The following is a 22,425-nucleotide window of genomic DNA, read 5'->3' on the forward strand; positions in this document are numbered from 1 at the left end:
AATTTCTGTACAAACTCTTAAACATGGGAACCCAACCATACATTGGGAACATCTCCAGATGAATTTAACATAAATGTATGGGAGATAATCCCAATGTGTGGTTGGATGCTATGTGAGCAAAGTTCTTACTTGCAAAAGAACTATGCTCGTTTGGGAGGGCTTAAGCTTCGGTTGAACTGCTTTCATTAAGCTGCCTTGAAGAAACTAGTAAAACTAGCTTAACGGAAAACTCATTTTCTTAACCCAATAGTACTTGGACACTTCTAGTTTTTCATCAAACATAGCTAATAGGCTTTTTCTTAGAGAACCCATTTAGCAAAGCCATAAGCTGCTGCGTGAAAGCCCTCCAAAACGGGTATTAATTTATATTGAAAATCTCTCGGAATTTTTTGAAGTTTTAAAAACAACCTCCCTACATATGCAGGGTAAGGCTATGTACATCTATCCCTCCCTAGACACCCACATTGGCAAGAGTCTCATGCATTGGGTGCCTTTTATGAAAATAGTAATATATATATATATATATATATATATATATATATATATATATATATATTACAAAATAATGATAAACAGTAATAATAAGTACAATTTAAAAAAAGTAGCCCAATTTGCTTCTAACTTCTAATAATGTATTCCTCGTGGTTACTGAAGGCTCAGGAAAGAGTACAAAAGCAAATATATACAGTATAAACATATGTAAAATAATACAATATATAAGATTTTGCACTCTACATATTTACTTTTGTACTTCTTCTAAACTGAGCTTTATTCATTATTTACTGGTAGTTACTTATCTGAGACTTGAACTGGGATTGTCGTTGTTCTAATATTCACTACATGAAAGGTGGCAGTTAGCAACATAAATACAAATATAAATATGTACAATACAAAATTTTGTATAATGTATTTTTAGACCTTTCTTTCTATTTATATTTTTTCCCAAACTGAGTCTAAAGGTGATCCCGATTCATTTTGATTGATGGGACTGATTCTAGATGTGCGGCTGATAGCATCTTGCAGGTAGCGACTCAAGACTAAATCATCACTGATTCTGGTGTCATGTGGGTAGCAGATCCGCACTCTGAGACTGAATTATATCCTAGCCACAGTACTCAAAAGGCAAAAGAGTGGCCGAAGGAATCCCAGTGATGGTCGGTTTTGAAGTAGAACTAAACCTAGAGGTATGAAGTATGAACGTCTTATTTGGGCCAACACTAATGACTACTTGACCAGTCGTTTGTATATTAGATTTATGTATTATAGATCCATACTCCTTGGGCTGGGCCAATTCTGGGACTGATATGGGCCGGAGAATGCACAAGTCTAAAAATTGAACATGCGTTCCGTCAAATCATGCTTGCCCACTCTGCTGGTTTATATTCCCCCTTACAAATTTTCTAGTTCAATCATATTTTGTTTTGGGAAAGAGTACAAATACAAACAATACAGTGCAAAGTCTTATATTTTATTTTATTTTGCATGCATTTATACTGTACATATTGGTATTTGTACTCATTCCAAATTGAGCCGTAAGCTGTGTTTGTGTGCAATGCAAATTTATTTGCACCAATGCACAATTATGGTAGTGCAAAAGATTTGAGTGCAGATTTTGATTTTGTTTCAAATTTTATCTTATTTTATTTGATTGCAGTATAAATAAAGTAAAATAGAACTTAAAACAAAATAAAGTAAAACCTAAAACAAAATTAAACTAGAATTTACATTACTTTTATTTACACTTCCATACATTTGTATTAATACAAATAAAATTATACTGCAACCAAATGCTGCCTTAGTTTCAGTTTCGACGGAGCAGTGTCTACTTCCAAACCGAGCCTAAGCAACTACCAACGTGACCAAAGGACAAAGGGATGATAGTAAATAGAGGGGGATTGTATGAGTGCTAAGTGCGATTGTGTGAACCTCCAGCAGTTGCTTTGCTTCTCTTGTCCAACTGTACATTTTATAGCCATAATTAGGGACATGGTTTTTAAAATCGGACCGGAAAAATTGGGAATTGGTTATCTGATCAGACCGCTGAACCGGTCGATTAACTGTTTGAACGGTTTTGACCATTTTTCAAATTTTTTAATTTTTTTTTTATTTTTTGTCAGAACGGGCCGATCGTTCAGGTCGAACAGTTGAACCATTCAAACCGATAACCGGACCCCTGATCGGTTCGGTTTTAAAAACCATGAGTAAGGAAGCTTACTCATCGGCCCAGGATATCATACCCAACCCATCTAAGTTTATATTTACAGATATTTCAATGCAGGCTATGCAGCAATGTCAATGCGTCAGGTTTAGCACCGGTTTACCTCAATCCAATACATAGCCAACCAACCCTAACCCAATAAGGTTTGGGTCAATGTGGGTTTATCGCTTAACCTGAGCCACTGACATCCCTTGATATAAGGGTCCGTTTAGTTGGCAGTCAAAATCTGAATCTGAATTTGAATCAGAATGACATATTCCCATAGTCTGTTTGGTTCAAACAAGAATGAAGATGAGAATTGAAATCAACAAGAATGAAATTTCATTTCAAAAAGAGGGGCAAAGAATAGTCATTCCCTCAAATGGGAGAATGCCATTCCAGTAAGAATGAGAATGGGATTATGATTCTTTTCAACTAAATAATTGGAATGGAAATAATCCATTCCGATTCCAGTTTCAGACCCCTATTCCCACCAATCAAACGGGGCCTAAGTTCCTTATATGCCCTTTATAAGCCTATCGGGCTTGAAGCATGAGCATTGATAATAATGGGTCAAATAGAAGAACCGTTCAATCTAAATGCTTAAACTGTTAAGTGAGGTTGTAAATAGATTTCTATTCTCTAATAGTAATAAACAATAATGGATAACCACTACCTACACCAAATTAGGATTGCGATCTGGGTAGACACAATCTGAGCATGACCCAAACCCAATCAACGTCGAGCTTTGCACAAGATTTTTCTTTTCTTTTAGCTTTTGATTTGGTTGAGTGCCTTGAGGCTTCCAGTGGCCTATCTTTGAACCCTGCAATCAGGCCCAAACCGGATTCAACTCAATCAGGCCCACCTAACTTTCTAAAATATATGAACCTGATGTAGCTCATTGTGTACTAATGGTTCGCATCACATTAAACCGTTAATACATACATATTTATTTATGTATTATGTGTACATATTTCTTTGCAAAAATGGACAAAAGTGTTTTCTAATGGGTCAAGTAGGGGAACATAGATCTCCTGAAAGCAAAAATCATGTACATATTCTCTGAGAACACAATATCTATCCACATATTTGGAATATTTTTCATACTTGTATATTAAATTCATAGGAAGATAATTTTTACATATGACTGAATGCTTATACGTTCATGAGTGCGTACATGATTTTTACTTGCCAAGAAACTTGTATATATAGAGATTATTGAATTAGTACTGTTACTTAATCACGCAGCTGCATTCTTGTACTGTTACTTAATATGACTATTGTTAGTACTTAGTAGAGAATTATAGTTTGGTTTTAATATTTTCTATTTTCTTATATTTAAAATAAATAGATTTTTATATTAATATGTATGTGTTTCAATTCAATCATATGGAGAAACAGAGTTGACTAAACTCTTGCCAAATCAATAGAGGTTAGTCAAGGGTTAGTGGTAATCTCTTAGGAGGAAACCCACACCTTAGAAAATTTGTCCCAACTAGGAGAGATTGGACTAAGCGAAGAAACATTGGGGCTGGTTACATGGACCAACGTTCAATCAAATGAACAAATATAAATGGGGCTTTAGGCCCATAACTCTTGTGCAAGTGAATTCTTGCAAAAATCTCAAAAAAAAAAAACAATAAAATTTTGATAGAAATTGTAGAAAATTCATAAAAGTGCATAATATTTGCAGAGTTTTCCATGGAAAAATTGAGAAGTAGATAGGCTTTCGGCCAAGTAGATACCACCAACGCCGCCGTTGTAGTTTCTATTTCCGGCCATCTCTGTGGCCCAATGCCATCTAAATCAAACCATTTGAGTGTTGAGTGTCAATAACCCCGTTGCTCTTACTTCTACCTCGCCCTCTATTGGATGCTCCCAAATTGGTGAATACCAAATCTTGCCAAATTTGAATGCAATCCAATTATTGAAAATTTGCATCCAAATCTGATTCAAGATTCGATTCAATTTGAAGACCTCAAATTTGAATTAAAATCCTAACATATTCAGATCGGATTTACATTTAATCTAGCTCTACTTCAATTTTTAAAATACAAAAAAAAAAAATAAAAATTTAATTTCTTTTCAACTTTATGTATAATAAATTAATGAAATATAGGCAATAAATTTATTATATATAAATTCATATATAAAAATATATTTTTTATAATTTTAAATATAATTATATAAAATATATATATTAAAATCAATAAATATTATAATATAATTGAATTTGGATTTTAATCGGATCAGATGATGTCAAACCCGAATTGGATCAGACCACGGGTTTTTGGGTATCTTTGACCGACTTACACATGAACCCCTATCCTATTCTCAAGTTACCAGCAATGAGAAGAATAAGAAGATGAGGGAATAAAGGAGTAGTAGGAAGAGTAGGACACACCAAAATCGAGATTGATTGGTAATGAGAAGAATAAGGAGTTAAAGAGGAGGAAGAAGATCTGGACATACGCTTCGAAGCTTTTCTCTTCTCTGCAATTACAAATAGGTGGAGTTATAGAAAAGCATCTCTGTAATGTTCAAGGTTCTACCCTAAATGATGAGACATAGGATGAGTTGGTGATTACGGAATTGGGATCTGCTCTTCAGAGTGTGCCTCACACCGACTTCAAAGCCACATCCTAACTACGAGAGGTGTTCCCAATATGTGGCCAGGACATGCTGTGAGATTTCGACCCAACCCACCCTAACAATTATCCCTTCACCCAAATGGGTGACTCAAATCCATACTGACCCACTATTAGAATGGGTAGGTAACTAGGTATGGGTGGATTTCAAATGGATGAATCAAATGGGTTAGGGTTAAAATTTCCACTCTAAGTGGGTTTCTTCTTTTGTTTTGTTCGGATTTGAGGCAAGGCGGGTTAAGCCATCTTCTGTAATTTTCTTTCATTTTGTTGATAAGGATTAATAAAATTTTAATATGGTCACCCCTCTATTTGGTGTAAAATTTGGGATTAAAAGATAATATACAAAGGACTTCGACACGAGACATTTAATTTTGCTTCATATCACACACCTCTATTTCAAAGTCTTGAACCACAAATCTTGTGGTGGCCGGCCTTATCCTTTCCTCTTTCAAATGACAAGAAACCATTCCTCCAACTTCATTTTCAAACGTACCCCTTTCGAAAAGTAAATGGGACTTAGCCATGCGAAAGGGTTTATACTTTTAGATCTCTGAGTTGTAAAACTTCCTGCCAAAAAAGGAAGGGGTTTATACTTTTACATCACTTGTAAAAAGTTCCTCTAGGTAAGTAGGTTCTTAATGCTTTCTTCATACAATAGTTTAATCGACACATTGTTGTGATTGTGAGCTGGTGCAAATGAGACAAGAAGCAGAAATTTCGTATTAGGTAGAAGTACAAATTATAATAATAAACAAATAGATGCAAAATTGCTGTGTCAAATTTGTATCCAATTAATTCAGATTTGTACTGTAAAGCAGTGTTTTCAAACCGTTGTTGATTTGGACAGTCAGACCATTCGGATCAGAAATCATCCAGGCAATTGGTTCTATTTCATCCTTAACCCGCTCCCGGGTTAGAAACCGTTGATTTGATCAAAGAACAATTGACTCAGACGGTCAAACTGGCAACCCGTTTGACTCAAACAGCAGTTCACAGTTTAACAAAGGAGGCAGAGGAGATTGAAGAATGATTTTAAATCTTTCCTTCTTTTGTTTCTTTCTTTTTCAACTGAATGCCAAAGACAGATATGTCTCTTTCTCTTAATAAAAGACTAAATTGCTTGAACCGTTTGACCTGGATGGTCGAACTGCTGACCCGAAAATCAATGATCAGAATGCTTCCGTTTCCGGGTCGGTTTTATATCCTTGCTGCAAAGGGCTCTATTTGCAATGGAAATTCCATTTTCACTAATGTAAATGTTGGGGAATGCTACAAAATTTGGTTTGGTTTTGCTTTAGATATGGCTTTGCCATGATTGTTTGTGAGAAGTAAAAAATGTGGTCCTCCCCACCTTATGTGATAGATACAGAAATTAGGATGAAAGTTATTTGTCTGATAGGCTATGTTTGGTTGCGGTGTAAACGCAAATATATATGCATATCTGAACTGGATTTTATATCTAGTTTAGTTTTGCATTTATTTGTTTGTCACTATGATTAGCATTCTGATGCAAAATTTGCTTTTTTTTTGTCTCATTTGCATCCATTAACTGTGTGAATTTTACACCTGAAAAATTAATGCAAAATTTACATCACTCCCTCCTAGTCTTAATTCTATCATATAAAATGGGAATCACATCAATTTGCATCCTACCATACTCCCCCCAAACAAATAACCCATTCTGGCCTCATTTCTCTTTATATGAATTGGGGACCATATCATTTTACTTTCCATTTAAATTCTTACAAACAAAGAAAAAAATGTCAAATCTGAATCACAAGTAATCTAGGATTTACACAATCCATTTGTACTCCTATCCATTTATACCAATGCAAATGCAATTCCCACTGCAACCAAATAGAGCCTAATTCTCCACACCAGTTACGTGTTAGCATACTGTTCTAGGTAGGTTTCATTAGTGGTGGCAATTGGGCGGGTTGGGTTGGATTGGGTTTGGTTTGGGTTGAAGCTCAACCCAATCCATCTAACCTGTCAATCCATTTATGACCCAGTTATATAAAATTAAATGGGTTGGGTTCAACCCAAACCCGCTCTAACCCAATCCAACCCGCCCAAACCCATTAATCTTATATTTATGGACTTAAAAAATACTCTCTCTTAACAAATAAGTTGGTCATAGCTTGGTGGTAATTATAGTTACTATTTACACAAGTGGTGAAAGTTTAAATCACATTACATACATGTTATTTTTACACAAACGGTGAAACCATTTGACTATGTTCGGATTTTGGGTTTGACTGAACCACGTAGGTTCAAACCTTAGACCAATTTGAACTATCTAATTGGATTATATTTGAGCTAATCACATCAAGGGTGGTTGAACCGTTTAAATCTAGGTCAGTCCGGCTAATCCGGACCAGATCGATTTAGTCAATGGTGGATTGGCTTGGATTGAACCATATCAGGTTTGTGCACGGGTTTGGGACTGAACCGACTGACTCGAAGAGGGTCAACGTAAGTAAATTGGGTCGGTCGGGTTATGTGGAAATTGGTCGGTCGGATGGTCCAGATCGGGCAAAGCACACAAACATTGAACCATCCTACCCCGAAACAATTTTGAATTTGAGTCAACCCATATCGCATGTACCGGGTCGGGTTGAGTTGTGTGAATACTGGCTGGACTGGACGACCCAAACCGGGCAGAGCAAGCGGTACCGAACCATCCCGCATGGGGTCTATTTCGGATTCGGGTCGACCCGAATAGGGTTGTGCCAGGTGGGGCCGGGCTGTGTGAATAATGGTTGGACAGGACAACCCAAACTTAGCAGAGCAAGCAATACCGAACCATCACGCCCGAGGTCTATCTCGGATATGGGTCGGGTCAGGCTGTGTGAATACCAGTTGGACCGAATGACACAAACTGGGCAGAGCAAGCGATATTGAACCATCCCACCCGGGGTCTATTTCGGATTCAGGTCGACTCGGATCGGTATATGCTGAATCGGGTCAGACCACGTTGAACTGGTCTGAACTTGGGTCAAATTGATTTGGATTTATGTTGGATGAAATGTGTTGATTCAAGACAAAACTAAATTTAGTTAATAATTGATAGAAAATTAATGCATTAATTATAAATCATTTAATTCAAATGAAGAAAATAGAAAAAAGGCTAAACAGTTAATACTTATGTCTATAACGGTTAGCCCAATGGTTATCCCCAACCCAACCTATTTAAATGAGCGGGTTGGGTGATGGGTTGATCACACAATCCGCCAAGTAAATGGGCAGGTCAGATAGTGGGTGGATTGGGTGAAAATTTGCCACCCCTAAGTTCCATGTTATGGATAACATACTAGTAATTGTTACAACTAAGAGCCGTTAAATTTTCATTGAGTTGTTTTGGATAAGCCACTAAAAGAAGTTTCATGGGAAGTCTTTCTTTTTCTTACTTTCACTAAGGTCTTATTCATTAAATGATAAATCATTTATTTGGGTAAATGCATCTACTTGAACAAATATTTTCTGAAAAATACTTGCTTGGATAAATGCACTTATTAGTGTTATTTTGTTTTCCAAGTAAAATTATACAATGACCGTTTTATTCGTAAAATGTCATGATTAAAAGAATAATATTGTCCATATGTTAGTAAATTTTTGCATGGGTGGGAAAGTGATTTTCCCAAGTCTCGGAAGCATAGTACTTATTCAGGTAAATCAGCCGCTCGATAATCGTTATTTTCCATAGGATCCACTGATACCAAAATGTAGGTTTCTTTAATTTCTCTGTGACCAACCAACTTACTTGCCCCCATTTAATTACTTTAAAACGAATGTTCACTAAAGGCAATAAATGTAGGTTTTCAGGGTTTTTCATCTAGCATTATTTATAGGCTATATGTGTGTGTTGAGCCCACCTTGCAAAGCCAAAATCCCCGTGTAAAAGCTCTCCTAATTGGCCCTCGATCCCCCTAATACTTTTAATCCCTCTTTTGCATCCTGCCAATATTTGTACTACAACCAAACGTAGCCTTAACAAAAGATGAAATGGTCCAATCCACACTACAAAGGCAAGGCCATGTCTGTTTTGTTATTAAAAGTTTTAGTATTTTGGATAGACAAATGACAGCATTAAGGCTATTAATAGGTCAGGTTTGGTTTGTGAAAGGGTATCCAGTCCCGTCCTAATTAATAATCTGGGTCTAGTATTTGCCATTAATCAGCCGTTAAGTGTCATTCGAAAAGATACAAACAGTCTTCAAGTCTTCAAGTGTCATCTAATTCTCTTTATCAACCATCCAAATGTTGACAAAAAATGAACAGTCCCAAATTCTTGTCTCTTCTATTTAAGAAAGTTGGGGTCATCAGAATGCCCACTGAGATATAACCCCAACTTTCTTAAATAGAAGAGGCACTGATTTGAGAATGTTAAATTTTTATCAACATATGGATGGTTAATAAAGAAAATTAGATGAAATTCAAAGGGCATTTATGTCTTTTCAAATGTCACTTAATGGCTGGTTAACAGATTGGTTAATGACAGGTACTAGATTGACACATTTTGAAAGTTCGGGTACTGAATTGTTGCATTTTAAAGTTCAGGTACCAAAGTGGCATTAGGCCCAAAGTACAGGGTACTAATCGGGAATTTTCCCTTTTATTTTTAACAATATTACCTTAATTAAAATGATAGTAAATCATTAAATTATTTATATGTTAATAAATCAAATGTCATAAATTAAATGGCGTCCCATCCTAACATGTTGGAGGATGAAATGGCGTTAGATCCTCTATCCCCCTATTGATTCATGACACAAGACGTCTCCACTCATGTTTTTTATTTGTTTGTGAAAATTTTTCCAAGGGTTAGCAGTGATGAGATAAAGTAGTAACAGTCAAGGTTCAAAGTATCGGAAACATCAAGTGTATCAGAAAGATAATTTTAAGAGACGTATCAGGATATGCCTTGGATACACATGCATATCGGAAAAAAACTAAGATACACTTGAAAACACAATAAATACTTTAATAAATCATAAAAATGCATCAATAACACTAAATATAAGACCTCAATGAGGTGTATATACATTAAATTAATATATTTTAATGGTTTTATTAAGAAATATATTGTAGTCAATTATAATTTCATTAAAAATTCCATTCTTAACTATAATTTATAAAATTACAATTCTTAAGTGTAATATTTTATGGAATGGGAAAACCCAACTCTCCTATCCAACCATAAAACATGCATTGGCACAACTTTTAAGTGAAAATATAATTAATAATTATTTATTATTTATTTCCAAAAATTATAAAAATAAATAAATATTATATAATATATTCAAAAAATAGTTATTAAAGAAGAAATTTCAATTGCTTTGCGGATATGATAGATGATCCATACAATTGTAATATATTCAATCATTGTGATTAAATGATAAAATATAATTAATTAATTATATATTATTTAATTTTAAAAATAAAAAGAATAATTATTAAAGACAAAATTTCAATTGGTCTATGGATATGATAGATCATCCATAAAATTATAATATATTAAATTTTTATGATCAAATGATAAAATATAACTAATTATTATTTATTTTTTAATTCTAAAAATATAAAAAAATTAAAAAAATATTAAAGAAGAAATTTCAATTGCTCTGTGGATATGATAGATAAATCCATAGATCTAAAACATATTTAGTCTTTATAGGCAAAGAAAAAAATCACATTTTCAAACTTTTTGTTAATTTATATTTTCCCCAAATATCTTCATGAAATTTTCATAAATCTATTGATAGCACAAAAAAAAGTGTGATTTTGAATGCAAGAAATTTAGATTAACATAAATTTAAACATTCAAGAAAAAAAAATCACAAGATATTATAAAAAATTTAAAAAACTTACCTATTTTTGTCACATTTTTTTTAAATTTGAAAAATATTCAAAAAAAAAATTAACGATTCACACTTGTTTCTTGCAATTTTTTGCAAATCTAGCACTCTAAGAATGAGGTTTGTAGTTTTAGAGTCATTTGAGGGTGAAAGAATGCTCATTTTAAGGAAAAGAAGCTTGATTTCCCCCTTTATTCTTTTTTTTTTCAGTTTTTGGTTGTATCTTTTTCGTCAATACGCTACCAATATGCCCTAGTGCACCCTCGATATGCTCTCGATACGCCTTGATACACCCCCGATACAAGTCTGATACACCCTGATATGGGTCCGATATGCATGAAAAAAGACGAGACAGCTGATTTCCATGCATATCCTGTATTTATTTTTCAAAGATATGATATTTCTAATATAAATATATCATATCAAAATTTTAAATCATAGTAACAAATAGTTGAGCTTTCACAAAAATCACAGGGTGTGATTGGTCAAAGCCTTTTTGATATCATATCTTTTTGGAATCATGATTTTCTCTTTTTCTAATAATTTCCATTTATCTCTCTCCCTCTCTCCAAAGGTTCGTGTTAAAGTTTATTGTTGTTGAGATTTTTTTTTTGTGTGTGTGTTTTAGATTTTGTGATCTTTGGCATGTCTTTCCAGGAGGAATTAGCTCAACAGACTAAAAATTTTTTTCTTCGTTCATTTGGTCTGGCATAGACTGAACGACCCGAAGAAAAAAGCCAAGGAAACTTTAAATGAAGCTTTTTAATCTTTTTGCACTGAAGATAGCCTTCCCAACTATTTATAACAATCCAATAGATCATGATGCGAACCAGACAAGACCTCAGTATGTCTCTTTGTCTATTAGAGTGTTGAAAGATGTATAGACTTGCCAAACAGTCCCTTTGTTTTTCATTATAATATTTATTATATATATTAAAACAGGAAGGGTGTTAGTTTTGGGCGACATGGCATTTGGACTGTTGACATTATGGTATCCATACATGATTATCAATGAATCGTGCGAATCTCAAACCTCGTACTATTCATCTCGACTCGGTTAGAATCCACCCCTAATAGCAAATGAGGTTGTGGGAATGCTATGCAGTATATATTGTCTTTTTTCATTTACTATGTAAATAATGTGTAAATGTATATCGTCCTTCACAGTTCCCACCGACTACATTTTCCACCGCCTCCATTCTCCACCGATTTTAGACATTCTTCTTAATTTCTATGTAGTTTAACTCCTGAGAGAAAAACCCCCACAAATGATAAAACCAGATTAATTGGAAGCAGAAAGAAGGAAGCTAGAGGGGTTAGTTTTAGATGGATGATTTAGAGAAAAGTAACCTATATGGATTTGATCTTTGGTTCAATTGAATTATTTAAATTACTTGTCTTTGAAGCAACTCTATGCAGATTAAAAAAACCAAATAAACATGATTGGTTTCGCCTTGTTCATAGCTCAACATCATTATCATTTTCTACTTCTTCTTCTTCTTCAGCCTCCCAATCCCAGGCAAGAGTAAGAGGAGGGGTTTGTTTTCCCAACGAAAAGAAATTTAATTTCGGTCAGGGTTCTGATTTAAAACCATGTTCGACCCCAACCTAAATATGAGCTAGATTGTGAAACCCTTCTCTCTCTCTCTCTGTGTATCGTTAATCTATGTCGAGGGTTCTTAGTCATCGCCCCGTTTTATCCGGCAACTTTAATCTTTGAACCCTCCTCGTCAACTATGAGTTTCAGTTTCGAGTTTAGTTTGTGTTTCAGCGTTCGTTTGTCCCCATGGAAAACTTTCCAATAAAAGAACAAAAGGGCATCTGGGTTTCCTGGGTCTATGCAATAATAAATTTCTGCTACTTTCCTTTTATTTTTCTAATTAGAGTAAGTGTATAGTTTTCGAACATAGATTTGGTGTATGGTGTATGGGGATCGGGAAGAGATATAGTGATTCGTGAGAGTGAGAGAGAGATTCTAGCTGTGGACAAAGAGAAAAGAAAATGGCCGGGTCTGGGTTGTCATTTTTAAATTTAGAAACAAAACGTGCACGAAAGGATTATAAATTTACAACAATTAATTCTTCATTATTGTTGTGAAGAGTTGTTAAAAGAGGTAGTGATGGAGACTCATAGATGAAAGGTTTGAGTGGATACGTGTGATAATCAATAACAGTGTATGTAGGTACAGTGTCATAATCAATGACAGGAATGATAGATGGAAGTGGCTTAATATCAAGAAAGGGCACTGTTGTTCCTTTTCCTCCTCTGCTCTGTATACATGCCAATGGATCATAAGATTCCAGCCAAGTAATAACTAGAAATGCTTTCTAAGTCTCAAAAAGTTATAACTATAAATCCCTTCTACACCTTTTTGGATATGGGGATACTTTTGTAGTATCATTTGCAAGCAGGCGCTCCACCCTTTTGAATCCATCATAGCCCTTCAATATTGTCTTCATGAATGACACGGATACTCCCGATATGGCCTTTTGCATTAGCTCGTTCATCTCTAGCTTGTCTCCGTAGTACGAGCGCACCGGTTCGCCATTCGACTTCACGAGCAGCTCCTCTTCTAGGTCCACCACTGCCTCGTGCAGGATAGGCCATGCCTTCACTAGTGCGTCTTGGTGGTGCTTCAGAATGTACGCAACATAGAATAGACCCTCCCTGTTGGTGACTATGTGCTCCGAGAAGATGCCATAGCTGCTGAGCATTTGGAGGATGTGCTGGAAGTTTTCGGGATCGCTGATTGGGAGGACATATGCTAAGATCTCGGAGGCGGAGAGAGGGACGTTGGAACCACCTTGCCAGATTGTCACGAGGGTAGTTCTACAGCGGAAGAAACCCGTGCGACGTCCAGGCCAAGGTTGTCCAGGACAAGCCTTAATGCGCTTAGAGGCTAGGAGTTACCCGATGAGATGACTCCACCAAGGTCAGTAGCATTAGATCATGACCTCAAGTCCAATGGCTGGGGCACTCGGTTGGCTCAAACCGGTCCATGGGAGGCGCCGCTTACGTGCTAAAGGGGGACAACCATAATGCAAGGCGACTGGGCGCCGAGGAGGTGACTTGGCACCGATGTGAAGGGTCTCCTGTATGCCGATGATGATAGGCACCTATGTGCCATGATGATAGGCAACCGCTTGGGCCGGAACACACTCGTGCGCTAGAGGCAACGGGGTAGCTCACTCAGCTTGGGCAAGGGACTGGCGTGGTGAAAGGTCATGCTTGAGCCAGGCCCGCATGCCAAGCCTCCCTTGAGTGTCGGTAGCGCAGTGCCGGTCCAACACTGTCCCCATGAGCATGTGTGCGCCCATGAGGAACCCTAGTAGTCATGCTAGCTATTAACCAGGGCCGCCCCGCAAGGGGATGATGGTCTAGGAGTGCCAAGGTTAGGCACCCAAGGAGGTTGACTACCCCTCCTCAAAGAGTACATTAAACTTTTGGTGGTCTGCCTGAAGATAATATCAATTCTCCCAAATATCTTACCGGCGAAAATGACGGTGATGTCCCTAACGTAAGCCTGCCAAGCGTAGGCAAGGCTAAGCCTGTGTCAAACCGTAACAAGATGGCATCGGGGACCTTGAGGTGGATGATGGCGTTGAGGGACATTGGGACTCTTGATCATGTTGGCGAGCTCTAGTATGGCCAGTCTGCCATTGTCTCGGGTTTCCATTGTCTCGTCTGCCATGGCCGTAGAGCTCTACTTGTTGGTTTTTGATAAGGAAGTGAGGGAGTAACACTATGTAACTACACCGATTGGTTATTTGTTTCAATCAACCTAATAAGCTTAGAAAAGACGGAGTATCCTAGGTCGACCTCTCGTGTCTATATATATCTCCGATCTCAGAAAGTAAACCGGCAGCCACATTCGAGTCTTTGGCTTGTTTGGCAATCTCCGGCAAGGTATAGAAGGGATTTGCTGTTATATTGGTTGCACCGTGGGCATAATTGTCGTCGGCAACCTTAACCTACCACGAATATTGAGGAGGAAGACGAATGACAGTGCCCTTTTTTTATATTTTTTCAAAAAAATTATCTTATTTTAATTATTATATAAAAATATTATTTTTTAATGATTTTAAGGACAATAAGTTGCCCGTATCTAGTAGAAACCCTTCATTTATTATTGAAAGTCCACGCCCGCCCACAGACTTCGAGCTTCATAAACATTAATAATTGTATATATATTGAATGAAATGGCAATTGGCTTGTGGGTGTTGTGACTAATAGCTAGCCATAGTACAAGCATAAATAGAGTAGTTGGGTATATATCTGTATCACCACTGAGATAGCTAAGCTAGCTGCGAGCTAGTATAGTTCAAATTAAAAGGGCAGAGACAGAGAGAGAGAGAGGTAGAATGACAACGGAAGCAGCAGCTCTGTCAGTTCCGGGTAAAATTGTCTGCGTGACGGGTGCTGGAGGTTTCATATAGCTTCATGGTTTGTCAAGCTTCTGCTAGAGAAAGGTTACACTGTTAAAGGAACAGTAAGGAACCCCGGTAATTAAATAAGATCCCATCACTACTCCTTTACTTGTTATTTCTTCATTTCTTTATTTACTTGTTATAATTCCAGCCCCACTACAACTAGCCTGATAAACCACATCCTGCCCGTGAATTTGGCATCAATTCACGGTCAGGATGCATTCCCCTGAACTTTGGGCCTAATAAATTCTGAGCTGGGCTGATTTGTACTTCTCCCTAATTAATAATTAGTTTAATTAACAGAGAATTATTGAACTTCTTTCTTTTAATTTGTTCCATAATTAATATTGTATGTATTTGTTATATATAGATGATGCTAAGAATTATCATTTAATGGAGCTTCAAGGAGCTAAAGAGCGATTAATTCTTTGCAAAGCCGATATTGTCGACTACGATAGCCTTCGCCGGGCATTCAGAGGTTGCCATGGAGTTTTCCACACCGCCTGTCCTGTCACACCAGATCCAGTACTTGAGTTCTTCTTCTCTGATAATTTCTATCGTTACGTTGCTGTTAGTAATTAGCTGGTTTGTCCATTAATTGATGACACGCATGGTTTCTTCATTATTCTTGTTCTTGCGTGTGTGAATCTGAATCAAAGGAAAAAGTTTTGGCACCGGCCGTGGCTGGAACAAAGAACGTAATGCATGCAGCAGCCGAAGCCGGAGTTAGGCGTATCATCTTCACCTCTACGATCGGAGCAGTTCATATGAACCCTAATCGGGGCCCAGACGTGGTCGTGGACGAGACATGCTGGAGTGATCTCGATTACTGCAAGAGGGTTAAGGTCAGTTGATGCTTGATGCTAGGGGTACTGTCAATTAAGGTGCAGTTTTGGGTTGGACTTACACCTGTTAATTGGCAGGGTAGCCCGACGGGCCAGTCCTGTCTCGTATCTTTGAAGGTTTGATACGGGATATGGTGGGAAATAGGTGGCATCTTTTTTTTTTTTTTCCACCGTATTCTACCCATATTGGTGGTATATCAGTCGTATCAGTGATGTATTGGGAGCATATCAGTAGTGTATCGTTCCATATGCTACGAAAAAGTACAGACAGAAAACGGAAAAAATAATTATTTACATTTTCTTGTAATTTTTCCATAAAGATATATATATTGTAGATCTATGAATGTCACATCCATAGAGAAATTGTAATTTCTTCTTCAATAATTATTTTAATTTTTTATATCTAAGAATTAAAAAATAAATAATAATTATTTATATTTTTATGATCTAATCATAAGGACTGGATATATTGTAGATCTATGAATGATCTATCGTATCCATAAAGTAATTAAAATTTTTTCTTTAATAATTATTATTAATATATTGAACAATATTTTATTTACTTTTTGTTTTTTGTATTATTTAGAATTAAAAAATATATTGTAATTATTTAAATAAGAAAAAAATATTAATTATATTTTCACTTAGAAGTTGTGATAATGCATATTTTATGATTAATTATATAGGATAGTTGGACTTTTCCCATTCCTTAAAACTTAAGAGTTATAATTTATAAATTATAGTTAAGCATAAGGTTTTTTTAATAAAAATTATAATTGAGTATGATATATTTCTTTACAAACCCGTTAAAATATATTAATTTAATGTATGTAACCTCATTGTGACCTTATATTTAATCTTATTGATGTACTTTTATGATTTATTGAAGTATTTATAAAGCACCCATACATATCTTAATTTTTCTCCAGTACATCTCTATAAATTCTCTTTCTAATACTTTGAACCTTGGGACAGACCAATAAGAAATGTTGAATTGGACCTAGTCTATCCATAGTAAATTTGTACATGGTTTTCAAAATCGGACCGGACCGAATGATCGGACCAAAAAAACCGGGAACTGGTCAGGTGACCGGTTCTGTTTTTCCCCAAAACCGGATTTTCTCCAAAAAACATTGATTTTGGTCAGCAAACCGCTGATCCGGGCGGTTAACTGTTCAAACCATTTGAACAGTTTTGACCATTTTTATTATTTATTTATTTTTATTAAAACGGGCTGACCATTCAACCCAATAACCGGACCCCTGACCAATTCGATCTCCGGGTCAGTTTTAAAAACATGGATTTATATTGAATTGGGTCAGATTGAACTAATATCCAATCAATTGGTAGAAGATAAGGATACAGGTGTATGGATGAAGTTTGGATTGGAAAAAATTTAAATTAAAACCAAATTGAATAGATCATCGGACAGTCCAAACATTCAACTGGACTGGTCTAAAATAGTCCAAAATATTCATCAGATTGGATTGGATTGGATTGGATCTGATCCATCTATAATGGTCCGTTATTAGATTGGATTGGATTGAAAATCAAATCCAGTCATAATATTGACACCACTGATTGATGATATTACCACAACTTTTCCCTCCCTAGAAGGCAGAAGCTAAAAAGATTAAAACTTAATTGTTAGAATAATACAATTAAATGTATAATGCTTTGGGAAACAGGACTGGTATTGTTATGGGAAGGTGGTGGTTGAGCAGATGGCATGGCAGATGGCGAAGGAAAGAGGGTTGGACATGGTGTCTGTGATCCCTTCATTGGTGATAGGCCCATTGCTTCAACCCACTGTGAATGCAAGCATTAGTCACATACTCAAGTTCCTTAATGGCGTTAACAAGACTTGTATCAATGCTGTACAGGGTTACGTCCATGTCAGGGACGTTGCCTTGGCTCACATACTCGTCTACGAGACACCCTCAGCAACAGGACGCTACCTCTGCATTGAATCTGTGCTCCATCGCAGAGATATTGTTCAAATACTGAAAGACTTCTTCCCTCACTATCCCATCCCAACCAAGTAAGTCACTGCACTAATACTAATACTGCTACATCTCTACACTTAATTCCACACTAGCTAGAAGGTGTCCTTGCTTCTGTTGGACGTAGGGCGCCGTAAATGGTATCCTTGCCAATTGATTCGAATTTGATCCTTGGATCAATTATGTATCTATCCTTATTGGATCTGATTTTTTTTTTTTTTTAGTTTTAAATCAATATTGTAAAACTTAGACCGGACTAAAAACCAGAATGCTCAATAGGCCATGGTTTTTCCAATTAACTGTATATATGATTCGATCCATTGGCAGCCGTATTATTTGGATTGGTCTTGTGTCGGGACATTTTTGTCTAGTCATTGGGGTGGACTGAATCTGGGTATAGCTGTATCTAGACCTGGCAGAAAGTTGACCCGTCCCGCAAAGTAGATTCAAAACAGGGTTAAGGTCTCATATTTAATTACCTGAATGTGAGAATGATCCGATCCAACTCAAGAAAAAAATGGGTTGGTTTGGGTTGGGTCATGGGTCAACCCGATAACCTGATTGTCAAGTCTAATTGGAACTATTTATGTATTGTTAGAAGTTTCCCCTCTTTAATTTTTTCCTATTTAGTCATTACTCTTTATTGTTTACTCTTTAAATTGTTAAGTGTTTAGTGTTCAAGTTTTTCTTTATTTTATATTTGGAATTTTAAGGTTAACTCCTTTAATTTTGGCATTTTCATGTAGTTTTTCTTTAATTTTTTAAATTTCAATTATTTTTTGGATGACCCAAATTGACCCATGGGTCAACCCTCACCTGAACATTTAGGGTTAGGGTCTAGCATTTGATAACCCAACCTGACCTCAAATTAACCCGAAGTGTCTTGACCCAACTGGAACCCGACCCACCCAACCCAATTGCCAAGTCTAGCTGTATCAATGTTTTCAATTCTCCGTTGACCCAATCGGTCAAACTATTTGAATTGTTACCTAGTTAGGATTTTGAGTCCAATTCAGTCAAGACCCACCAAACAATCAAAAACTGTTGACTTGGTCAAGAACCATTCAACCCAGTCAATTCGACCGTTGATCCGTTCGACCTAGTGACAGGGTCATAATACTCAATGTATACAAACTTTCGGAGGCCATAACTTTTGCACTTCGATATCTGATCGGGGTGTTTCTTTTTTATTTTGGGTAACTTTTCAAGATCTATGTGTCCCAAGGCGTTGTAGGTGCCTTACCCTGCTATTTTTGCAAAAAAAAAATCCTTTTTTGGCCTGAAATGCAATTTTTAATATTTTTATAAATAAAAATTAAATAACTGAATTAAAAACAAAAATTAAATATAAAATAATACATATAATATATCTAAAACATATTTATACATTATTTATTAATAAAATATATATTTATACACACATATATGTATGTAAATATATATATATATATATATATATATATATATATATATATATATATATATATATATATATATATGTGTGTGTGTGTGTGTGGTATGGTCTGAACCGTTCGACCCGACCAGTTGAACCAATGACCCGTGACTCAGAGGCAAAAACGATTCAGCCTCTGGGTTGTTTTTTAAAACATTGAGCTGCATAAATTGGAATGGTCATGCATAATTTGGTTGTTGAGTGGGACTTTCTGTCTAGACATGACCTTAATATTAGGTGGGTCTCATATTTTGTATTTTTTGCTTCTTTCCTTGTCACTACCAAAATTAGGAAAAGAAACATGGAGATGATCATAATCCAATAAATTTCAAAGCCCAATATAATAAAAAACCAGGACTCAAAGAGATGATGATGGGAGAAAGAAGATGAACAATATAAGGCATGATTTATAATTGTAAAACTCACCATGAGTTTTCAGTATTTCTCTTACACTCACCACAACTTTTCAAAATGTCTAAAACTCACCATGTCACTAATTTGACGTTAAACACATTAACGGGTGTTAGTATATTACCGTTTTAACTCTCATACAAAAATATAAAATATATACATATATTAATATTTATACATAAAAAAAGGAAAAGTTCAAAAAATATTTTCAAATATAAAACACATAAAAACGCAGAAATTACAAAAAAATGTAAAAAATATAGAAATTGCAAACAAAATAATAAATTATTTTCGAACTATAGAAACTATAGAAATTGAAAAACAAATTCAGAAAATAAAAATTGTAGAAAAAACACCAAAAATTATAGAACACAGAAATTTCAAATAAATAACAAAAAATACAGGAAATTTTATAGATTGCATAAAATAGAAAAATGTCAAAAACATAGAAATTATAAAAACATTGGAAATTATAACAAAACACTAAAAAAGCAAAAAATAAAAGAAAATTGAAAACTGAAAAAGACCCTTTTCCTCTAACTCGCCATTCAAGGGTAATTTGGTCATGAAAAGTTTTATTTATGCTGATATGGACACCACTTTTAAGAAGCATTAACAATGCATGCATTAATTAAAAGTAAGTTTTAGAAAATAAAAATTTATTGACATAGTGAGTTTTAAACATTTTGAAAAATTGTGATGAATTTAAGAAAAATGCTGAAAATTCATGGTGAATTTTAGACAAATTCCCTTTCTTTTATATCTATCATCTGTTCTTCTAATCCGGATCTCACGGTGAGATGGTGGTGTCAAATCATAGCCTTTGATGTATTGTTATAATTCCATCATGATCTCATATGAAGCCATAGCAACAATACATTAATTGAAGGCTTTGATTTCGTGGTACAACATTGCAGTAAAATGGGTTTGCTCATTTATTGGCTTATGGTGGTGTGAAAATCATTCTAACAATTAACCAATCTCATTCTTCTCTTCTACATTTTAGCTAGCCATTTTACTTGTCAGGTAAATTCAATTAATTTTATACTTTTTTTCTTAATTATTTTCAATTTATATGGATTTTCAGTTTCAATTTCTGATTCATGTATACATATTTCCTTGTTTTTTTTTTCCTAACATTTTTATTTTAATTGCAGGTGTTCAGATGCTACAAATCCTAGGGTTAAACCATACAAGTTCTCAAACCAGAAGCTAAAAGAAATGGGAATTAAGTTCACGCCAGTGAAACAAGGTGTCTATGACACCGTTAAGAGCCTACAGGAGAAGGGCCACCTTTCTGTCCATCAATTCAACATTTCTACACCATCGGCTCCCCATCCAAAGCTGTGAATTGTGATTGTCATACAAGAATTTCTCCTTCTATGTATCATGTTTATCTAAATTACTTGGGTTTAATTAGTTAAATAAACCCTTTCAGTTATAAATGTATTTATATATTATTTATTTCATATTCCAATATTCACAAACGAGGATTGGAATGTTTGCACTTATATACCTCCATTCGCCAAATATCTCTATCGATCCAGTAGCTTTTTCAATCCAGATGGTTGAACCGTTTGCACTGTCATCCATTTATGATTTTGGGTCTGGTTTTTCTTCAATCACCTTGTAAGTTGTAACCAAATACTATTGACGTGGTAAAAAATTGTTCGATCTAAGCAGTTGAACCAATGATCTATTCGATTCCGTAACTAAATCATGACTTACACACTAAAACATCTAGGGGTCATAAATTAAATATTTTTTTAACATTTTAAAAATAATAATAATAACTGAAATAAAAATATAAATTAAACATAAAATAATGCATCTATTACATGTATAGATATAATTATTAATTATTTATTGATAAAATAAATACTTACATGCTAAATATGATACGGTCTGACCCATTCGATCTGTATGATCGAACTAATGACCTGTGACCTAGAGGTAGAAACAGCTCAGCCTTTGAGCCGATTTTTAAAACACTGGTATCTATTCCTACTTTTTGAATCACAGTAGTAGAAGTATCATTGTAGTAACTAAAACAGTCTATAATTAAGGATATTGGGTTTGAGAACCAGAGTTTAGCTCATGTTTCTTTCTTCTCTACATTGTTTTTTGCACGGTTTGGGCCTGAGTTCTAAGGGTGTAGGCTAGACTTAGACCAAAATACTCGATCTTGACATAAAATACAAGTATACATATATACATTACATTTATAAATGAAATTTGTTAATATTTTCAATCAATTTTATTCCTAAATTAGCCCATAAATTTCATTAAAATGGCTATACAAAAATATATTCATAAATTCTTCAAAACCTAATCAACCTTCCCAAACCCAACTAGTATGAGACGTGATTTCCCTCTAAAGAGAAAAAATAACAAAAATAACAAAAAAAAAAGCGAGAATTTGTAGGGATATGGGAGATGGGGGAGAGATTTAAAGGGAGAACTTTAAGGAAATGATAAATTACAAGAAACTCAACAATGGGTCATTGAAAAAAGTGGAATGACAAGTGACCACTTCCTCCCAAACAATTTTTTTTTTTTTTTGAGAGGGATGACAAG

The 22,425-nt window shown here is 35.2% G+C and overlaps 2 pseudogenes across 1 annotated transcript; one reads left to right on the forward strand and one right to left on the reverse strand.

The window, feature by feature from the left end:
* Positions 1-13,023: 13,023 nt before the first annotated feature.
* Positions 13,024-14,400, reverse strand: LOC148789731 (nicotinate N-methyltransferase 1 pseudogene; annotated as a pseudogene).
* Positions 14,401-14,937: 537 nt separating this feature from the next.
* LOC104610714 (cinnamoyl-CoA reductase 1-like) lies at positions 14,938-18,026 on the forward strand (annotated as a pseudogene). Its single transcript, XR_016079267.1, has 4 exons — positions 14,938-15,211; positions 15,507-15,661; positions 15,796-15,981; positions 17,670-18,026. The product of XR_016079267.1 is annotated as a cinnamoyl-CoA reductase 1-like (transcript).
* The last annotated feature ends 4,399 nt before the right edge of the window (positions 18,027-22,425 follow it).

Source organism: Nelumbo nucifera, chromosome 8, assembly GCF_055504915.1.
Source record: "Nelumbo nucifera cultivar China Antique chromosome 8, China Antique-T2T, whole genome shotgun sequence".
Classification (NCBI taxonomy): Eukaryota; Viridiplantae; Streptophyta; class Magnoliopsida; order Proteales; family Nelumbonaceae; genus Nelumbo; species Nelumbo nucifera.